We start from the raw sequence: 9,399 nt of genomic DNA, 5'->3' as shown, positions 1-9,399 counted from the left end.
AAAAAAGTCTGCTTTGGGATACTCTCATGGAACATTTCACCCTACCAGATCATTTCACAGAAGCAGATGTGCAGAAAGTCAAGGACGCTGCTCTTAGGAAGATGGCGGTTGCATTCAAGAACCACAAGAATCGTGAATGGGACAAGTACGTCAAGGGAGGAAGGAAGACTCCAGTATTCGAGGGAACACTAGAGAATCAAAGTGCTCATTGGGACGATTTCGTGAAATTCAAGGATTCAGAATTATCTAAGGAACGGTCAAGAATAAACAAGGCCAATGCCGCAAAAAAGGATAAGTTCCATAAGCTGGGGCCAGGTGGCTATGCGGTGGGAATGCCTAAGTGGGATAAGTCTGAGAAAGAGATGCTGGATGCAAGTGTCACTCCAGAAACATTGAGCTGGCCCCCCAGGTGCAGGACTTGGTTCTATGCGCATGGGGGAGTTGGACCCGAAGACAGGCAAAGTTTCCAAGAAGGCATGTCTGGACGGAGCCGAAGATAAGCTACTTGTTGCAATAGAAGAGGCTCGATCCGGGTTGTTCGAGCCCAACAGAGAGAACGACGAGCTTACGCGTGCCCTGGGAAATCCTGAACACCCGGGAAGAACACGAGGCATGGGCGCTATTCCGTGGTATGAGGGGTTTTCGGACTGGAACGCCGACTACAGAACCCGTGCGAGAAAGAAGATTGCGGAGGAGAAGAAGAGGAAGATGGAGGAGGAGCAGAGGAAGCTCGACTATGAACGCCTTCAAGGCCTAGAATCAGCGCACGCGGACTTGGCAATCAAATTCCAGCGGCAGCAGGAGCAGATCGACTCACTTAGCCAGCAAAGGGGGTCTCAGCAGCTGCAGCAGCTAGCGGATGATCCAGCATTGGATACCACCGCCCCATCCATGCCGAGAAGCAGTGTGGGTTCCGCCCCGTTTGACGCAATGCTGGATAGATACCCCGTGGATGACATCGCGGAGAACACTAACTGCGAGCTACACTTCAAAATTAAGAACATATCCTTGAAGGTGGCGGACGGTGTTGCTTATACAAATTCCCCCGATGCAACCTTCCATTGCAACCCGATTCCAGCAGGCTATGCTCGTGTCGTGGTTGATGAGGTGGTGGACCAATATTCGGGGCTAGAGCTTGACATTCCTGGAGGTGACGAGGAGCACACACTCGGAGATGCCAAACATCGTATCATCCTATGGAGAAAGGATTGCATCATCTTTCGAAGGCCACCGACACCGCGTCACCCGACTCCTCGTCGAAGTCCGCCACCGAGTCAGCAGACTCCCGCTCCTCCAAGTCCACCAACGCGTGAGGCCACTCCTCCTCCTCCAAGTCCGGCAAAGTGTCAGGCCACTCCTCCTCCAAGTCCGACACAGCGTCAGACGTCCACTCCTCCTCCAAGTCCGGCACAACCTCAGGCCACTGCAAGTCCGGCACAGCTTCAGGCCACTCCTCCTCGTCCAACTCAGCCCCGTCAGCCGTCTCCGCCGCCTCAGCAATCGCAGAAGAGACACCCCGCAGCTATGGTGCGTAGCGGTACGAGTCGAGGTCATAGTACAGGAAGTACAGGCGGAGGCAAGCGATATAAATATGGTCCAAACCTCACTACTCCTCTTCCTGAGAGGGCTTACGACAGGACCGAGGAGCAAACCAATGCCATAGTGCGGGCAGAAGTCGACGCCCATTTTGGACCGAAACCGCCACCGCCGCCAAGGGAGAAAGTGCCTGTGGAAGTAGTTGACCACTTCATTCGTATGGCTCAACCACCAGCTCCTAAGCCTGTTGACACAGACTATGAGCGCCACATCAGGAAGTTACATCGACAACGTCTACAGAAGGAGGCGAGCTCGAGCTCGAGCAAACAACAAGCAGCTGTCAAAAAATGCGGGAAAACCGTTGCCCAGCTGGGAGAACAGGCGGCGCAATCGATCCCCCCGCTTGTTGTGCCGCCAACAACACGTGACAGTACGCGCGCCCAATATTATTGTGGGCAAACAGTTTACGTTCCCGAGGTGGGCGATGTGGTAATAACCCAGGAGCATATAATGCAGGCTGAAACTCTCAACATCACTGTTGGACAACTCCTCGAGATCGAGGACATGCCTGTGCTTACAGAGGAGGAAATAAAACGGAAATATGCCCGGGGCCAACCTTTGGTCAAGCCAGAAGAGGTCAAGAAGCTCCCAACGAGAATGTATGAATTGCATCAATGGTACATGGACATTACCAAGAGATCCGATCGAGAGTCCCTCATGGTGCAAGTCAAGAAGGATCATTACTACCATGAGAAACCTGTGACCGTTGAGTATTCTGAACTGTTTCAGTTATACAATCAAGACGCACTCGACAAATCTATCGTCAGTTGCTATTGTCTGTAAGTGATTTCTTTCTGTAATTTAAGTCTCAAGCTAGCTGTAGTGATCCTTTTGATCAATCATTACCTGTAATTATCCTCACTATATTCTTTTCTGTGGTATTATGCAGGATGAAGATGTATGAAATGAGAAAAGGTGGACGCTATGGCATTGGGTTCATTGACCCAAACACCGTTAATGAATACACATGGAAAATAAACAAGCATCATGAAAAGCAGGTAGAGGACAGCATGCTAGAGTTCTTGAAGCGCCTCAAATACAATGAAGATATACTACTTCCTTACAACTTCCAGTGAGTCACACTTTCTTGTACTACAAATTCTCTGTTTTTGCCTACTAGCTAGCTACATGTTTTTGCTTACATATGCCCGCTTAATTAAGACATGCAAACGTGTGTGCATGCAGATTTCACTGGATCTTGTGTATCATTAAAGTTGACGCCGGAACAGTTCAAATACTGGACTCACTACTCAAAGCAAATAGTGACTATAACATCTTGTTTGGGATAGTCAACAGGTAATTTCAATCATTATTAACTATATATCTCGGCCTATTTAGTTCGTCATTTCATGATATGAACTATTTAATAACCCCTTTATTCATTTTCTTTGTCGGCGGGCAGGGCTTGGGCAAGGTTCATCAGCGTCACGGAAGGCGAATGGAAACGACAGCTGAAATGGTTTCGACCCAAGGTAAGTAATTAAGTAGTACTAGCTAGCTAGCTAGCTGCCATCTCTTTAATTATCATGCTTGATTAATTATTATCTGATCAAATTAAATTCCATTCTCGTAATAAAGGCCCTGAAGCAGGCGCAGGGGACTGATCTGTGTGCATTCTGCGTTTGCGAGAACATTCGCATGATGGCGTCCGAAAGGAGCAGATCTCAAAGACAGGAATGGGTACGCTTGTCAGAACACTATTCACAATTTTTACACCATTATCGATATCTAGTCACACAACTAATACACATGCATATTGATCTCCTTCTTAACAGTTCAAAGAGGTGCGGGACAAGCTCCTAGAAACGGAGCGCGTAGAAGCACTTCAAGAGGAAATAGCGGGATTTTTGCTCGACCAGGTCATAAATCCGAAGGGAGAATACTATTACCCGCTACCGCCCCCATCGACCATGTCATGAACCACTTCCAATTGTCATCGTGCTCCGAAGGCACCAATTAGGCTAATGCCACTGGCTCCGAAGGCAACATGCATATGTAGGAGAAATTGTATATAGCTATACATGTGTGTATGTGTGAATTAATATGGTGGTTTGTGAGACATTGATGATATATATATGATTGGTTCTACTAGAAATTCTATTTATATATATATGTGCATAATGTGTACAATATGTAGTATCGTAAAATACCAGCAAACGAAAAAGAATTAAAATGGAAAACACAAAATTAAATGAAAAATAAATCATAAAACCAAAAAACCCCAAACATTTTAGTACCGGTTGGTGTTACCAACCGGTACTAAAGGGCTCCCGGCCCCCAGAGCTGGCTCGTGCCACGTGGTTGCCCTTTAGCACCGGTTCGTTGCTGAACCGGTACTGAAGTGGGGGGGCCTTTAGTGACCACACTTTAGTGCCAGTTATGGAACCGGCACTAAAGGGCCTACGAACCGGTGCTATTGCCCGGTTCTGCACTAGTGATATTCCAGCTGTCGGCATTCTCCCTCTTCATATAAACCTTGTAAAATAAGAGACAAAAGGCATAAGTGTTGTGACATAATGTGTAATAACAGCCCATAATGCAATAAATATCGATATAAAATCATGATGCAAACTGGATGTATCAACTCCCCCAAGCTTAGACCTCGCTTGTCCTCAAGCAGAAGCCGATATCGAAAAATATGTCCACATGTTTAGAGATAGAGGTGTCGATAAAATAGAATACAGACACGGGGGCATCATGATCATTCTTAGAATAGCAACATATATATATATATATATATATATATATATATATAGTTAGCAATTGTCATATGATTTCTTATGCTAAAGTAACAATCTATTCACAATGTCAACCATGAATCAGAAACTTATTGAAAACTAACAAACTATGATCTCAGTCATTGAAGCAATTGCAATTTATCATAACATCGGAAAGAGTCAATATAAGAGCTTTTCAGCAAGTGCACATACTCAACCATCATTTAGTCTTTCACAATTGCTAACACTCATGCAATACTTATGGGTATGAAGTTTTAATCGGACATAGAGAAAGATAGGGGCTTATAGTTTTGCCTCCCAACCTTTTACCTCAAGGGTAATGTCAATACTAATAGTTTATGATAACCTACATCCGAGTGGATATATATATATATATATATATATATATATATATATATATATATATGGATCTCTCCAACATATAGTGCTTGCCAAAGGATAAAGTGTAAAAAGGGAAAGGTGAAGATCACCATGACTTTTGCATAAGTTATAAGACAAAAATAAAAGATAGGCCATTCGTAGAGGGAAGCAGAGGTTGTCATGTGCTTTTATGGTTGGATGCACAAAATCTTAATGCAAAAGAACGTCACTTTATATTGCCACTTGTGAAAGGGACCTTTATTATGCAGTCCGTCGCTTTTATCTCTTCCATGTCACAAGCTCGTATAAAGCTTATTTTCTTCACATTAATAGATCATACATATTTAAAGAGCAATTTTTATTGCTTGCAACACCGACGACTTACTTGAAGGATCTTATTCAATCCATAGGTAGATATGGTGGACTCTCATGTCAAAACTAGGTTTAAGGATATTTGGAAGCACAAGTAGTATCTCTACTTGGTGCAAAGAATTTGGCTAGCATGAGGGCGAAAGGAAAGCTCAGCATGTTGGATGATTCATGACAATATAATTTATTTCGGATATAAGGAAACATAACCCATTACGTTGTCTTCCTTGTCCAACATCAACTTTTTAGCATGTCATATTTTAATGAGTGCTCACAATCATAAAAGATGTCCAAGATAGTATATTTATATGTGAAAACCTCTCTTTCTTTATTACTTCCTATTAATTGCAACGATGACCAAAACTATGTTTGTTAGCTCTCAACAACTTTTATTCATCATACTCTTTATATGTGAAGTCATTACTCTCCATAAGATCAATATGATCTCTTTATTTCTTTTTATTGTTTCTCTTTTCTTTTATTCCCTCAAGATCATAGCAAGATAAGTAAGCCCTCGACTCAAGACTAACCTTTATTATATATAGCTTACGGACTCGATTACACAGATAAGGATCAACACAAAATTCAAAGCTAGATCAGACTAAACTTTATTCTACTAGATCAAGATATAACCAAAAGGACCGAACTAATAAAAACGGTAAAGATAGAAGTGTGATGTTGATACGATACCAGGGCACCTCCCCCAAGCTTGGCAGTTGCCAAGGGTAGTGCCCATACCCATGCATTTATGCCTCTTTCTTCAGAGGTGGTGATGTGGAGTTGTTGATGATGTAGTCTTGTCGTCCATCTTCCAAGGCATAGGCTCACCATCATAGAAGGATGATCGAGTCTCCGAGATCCTCAAATCTGCAGCCAAACTCATCCTCTTGAATCTATATTCATAATCACAGTTTTGGTTTTACAGGTCATAGATCTGGGCTTGGAGGTGCTCGATTTCCTCGTGAAGCTTGAAGATGGTCTCCCCAATGTTCTTGGCATCTAGCTTGTGGTTGTTGGTGAACTCTGCGATCATCATGTGGTTTGCGTTGAGTCTGTGTTCCACCATCCCCTGGCACTTGAAAAGTTGTTGCTCTATTGCTTCGCGTCTTGTCTCCACGCTTCCGGTCCTCCTTTGTCCCTCAACATCGTGGGTGTGCAGCACCCCCTCACGCATCTCAATGGTTTGAGGGTGTTGCAGCACCTCCGCGAGGTAGGGGTTGATGACCTTCTTGAAAAACTTGTCCTTGGGGGTGCTTGAAGACGTTATGGTGATCTAGATCTGTTAGAAAAACATGTCGAAATAAAAGCAGGAGATATTTGCGTGGTACGGTGGTCAAAACCTTCGGGAGATTATATAATGAATTTTTACCGACCAAAAGAAGTATCGTGCAAGAAAACAGAGTTCGGAGGGCACACGAGGTGCCCACGAGGCAGGGGGCGCGCCCTCCACCCTCGTGGATGCTTCGTGTCCTTTCCGGACTACTTCTTATTTTCCTATTTTCTTAAATATTCCAAAACGGGGAAAAATTGCTATTAGAACTGTTTTGGAGTCGGTTTACTTACCGTACCACATACCTATTCCTTTTCGGAGTCTGGAACTTTATGGAAAGTGTCCCTTATGTACTCCTCCGGGGTTACGGTATCAATAACATTGGTTTCAACATTTATAGGATTACCTAAGATATAATGTTCGATTCTTTGACCGTTCACCACCTTTGGATTTGTGCCTTCGAAGTTGTTGATTGATACGTCTCTGATGTATCTATAATTTTTGATTGCTCCATGCTATATTATCTACTGTTTTGAATGATTATGGGCTTTATTATACACTTTTATATCATTTTTGGGACTAACCTATTAACCCAGAGCCCAGTGCCAGTTTCTGTTTTTACCCTGTTTTAGGGTTTCGAAGAAAAGGAAAATCAAACGGAGTCCAATTGACCTGAAATTTCACGGAACTCATTTTTGGAAGGAAAGAAGCCCAAAAGACTTGGAGTACACGTCAGGGGACCTGCGAGGATGCTACGAGGCAGGGGGCGCGCCCTCCACCCTCGTGGGCCCCTCGTGGCCCCCCTAACGTACTTCTTCCGCCTATATATCTCCATATACCCTAAAAACATCTGTGAGTACAATAGATCGGGAGTTCCGCCGCCAGAAGCCTCCGTAGCCACCGAAAACCAATCTAGACCCGTTCCGGCACCCTGCCGGAGGGGGAATCCCTCTCCGGTGTCCATCTTCATCATCCCGGTGCTCTCCATGACGAGGAGGGAGTAGTTCTCCCTCGGGGCTGAGGGTATGTACTAGTAGCTATGTGTTTGATCTCTCTCTCTCTCGTGTTCTTGATTTAGCACGATCTTGATGTATCGCGAGCTTTGCTATTATAGTTGGATTTTATGTTTCTCCTCCCCCTCTTCTCTCTTGTAATGAATTGAGTTTCCCCTTTGAAGTTATCTTATCGGATTGAGTCTTTAAAGATTTGAGAACACTTGATGTGTGTCTTGCCGTGCGTATCTCTGGTGACAATGGGATATCACGTGATTCACTTGATGTATGTTTTGGTGATCAGCTTGCGGGTTCCTCCCATGAACCTATGCATATAGGGGTTGGCACACGTTCTCGTCGTGATTCTCCGATAGAAACTTTGGGGCACTCTTTGAGGTTCTATGTGTTGGTTGAATAGATGAATCTAAGATTGTGTGATGCATATCGTATAATCATACCCACAGATACTTGAGGTGACATTGGAGTATCTAGGTGACATTAGGGTTTTGGTTGATTTGTGCTTTAAGGTGTTATTCTAGTACGAACTCTAGGGCTGTTTGTGACACTTATAGGAATAGCCCAACGGATTGATTGGACAGAATAACTTTGAGGTGGTTTTGTACCCTACCATAATCTCTTCATTTGTTCTCTGCTATTAGTGACTTTGGAGTGACTCTTTGTTGCATGTCGAGGGATAGTTATGTGATCCAATTATGTTATCATTGTTGAGAGAACTTACACTAGCGAAAGTATGAACCCTAGGCCTTGTTTAAACACATTGCAATACCGTTTACGCTCACTTTTATCACTTGCTACCTTGTTGTTTTTATAATTTCAGATTACAAATACCTTTATCTACTATCCATATACCACTTGTTTCACCATCTCTTCGCCGAACTAGTGCACCTATACAATTTACCGTTGTATTGGGTGTGTTGGGGACACAAGAGACTCTTTGTTATTTGGTTGTAGGGTTGCTTGAGAGAGACCATCTTCATCCTACGCCTCCTACAGATTGATAAACCTTAGGTCATCCACTTGAGGGAAATTTGCTACTATCCTACAAACGTCTGTACTTGGAGGCCCAAGAACAGCTACAAGAAGAAGGTTTTGTAGTAGACATCATTGTTTTTTATGGCATCGGAACAATAAACCTCATCGATAACGTAAGGCCCTTCCCATTTAGAGAGGAGTTTTCCTGCAAAAAATCTTAAACGAGTTGTATAACAGAACATAATCACCTACATTAAACTCACGCTTTTGTATCCTTTTGTCATGCCATCTTTTAACTTTTTCTTTAAACAGTTTGGCATTCTCATAGGCATGGGTTTTCCACTCATCAAGTGAGCTAATGTCAAATAGTCTCTTCTCACCGGAAAGTTTGAAATCATAATTGAGCTCTTTAATGGCCCAATATGCCTTATGTTCTAGTTCGAGAGCTAAGTGACATGCTTTTCCATAAATCATTTTATACGGAGACATACCCATAGGATTTTTATATGCAGTTCTATAGGCCCATAATGCATCATCAAGTTTCTTGGACCAATTCTTTCTAGATCTATTAACAATCTTTTGCAAAATTAATTTAATCTCTCTATTACTCAGTTCTACTTGACCACTAGATTGTGGGTGGTATGGAGATGCAATTCTATGATTAACATCATACTTAGCAAGCATTTTACGAAAAGCACCATGAATAAAATGTGAACCACCATCAGTCATTAAGTTTCTTAATAGAGGTGTTATGATTAGCACTACTAGTTGGAATAGCTTCTACCCACTTAGTAACGTAATCAACAGCAACTAAAATATGTGTATACCCATTAGAGGAAGGAAACGGTCCCATATAATCAAAGCCCCAAACATTAAATGGTTCAGTAACAAGTGAATAGTTCACAGGCATTTCTTGACGTCTACTAATATTACCAATTCTTTGACATTCATCACAAGACAAGACAAAATTACGGGCATCTTTGAAAAGAGTAGGCCAATAAAAACCGGATTGCAATACCTTATGTGCAGTTCTATCTCCAGCGCGGTGTCCCGCATAAGCCTCGGAGAGACACTTGCGTAG

Source organism: Triticum aestivum, chromosome 5A (genome assembly GCF_018294505.1).
Source record: "Triticum aestivum cultivar Chinese Spring chromosome 5A, IWGSC CS RefSeq v2.1, whole genome shotgun sequence".
NCBI lineage: Eukaryota > Viridiplantae > Streptophyta > Magnoliopsida > Poales > Poaceae > Triticum > Triticum aestivum.
This window is presented reverse-complemented; position numbering follows the sequence as displayed.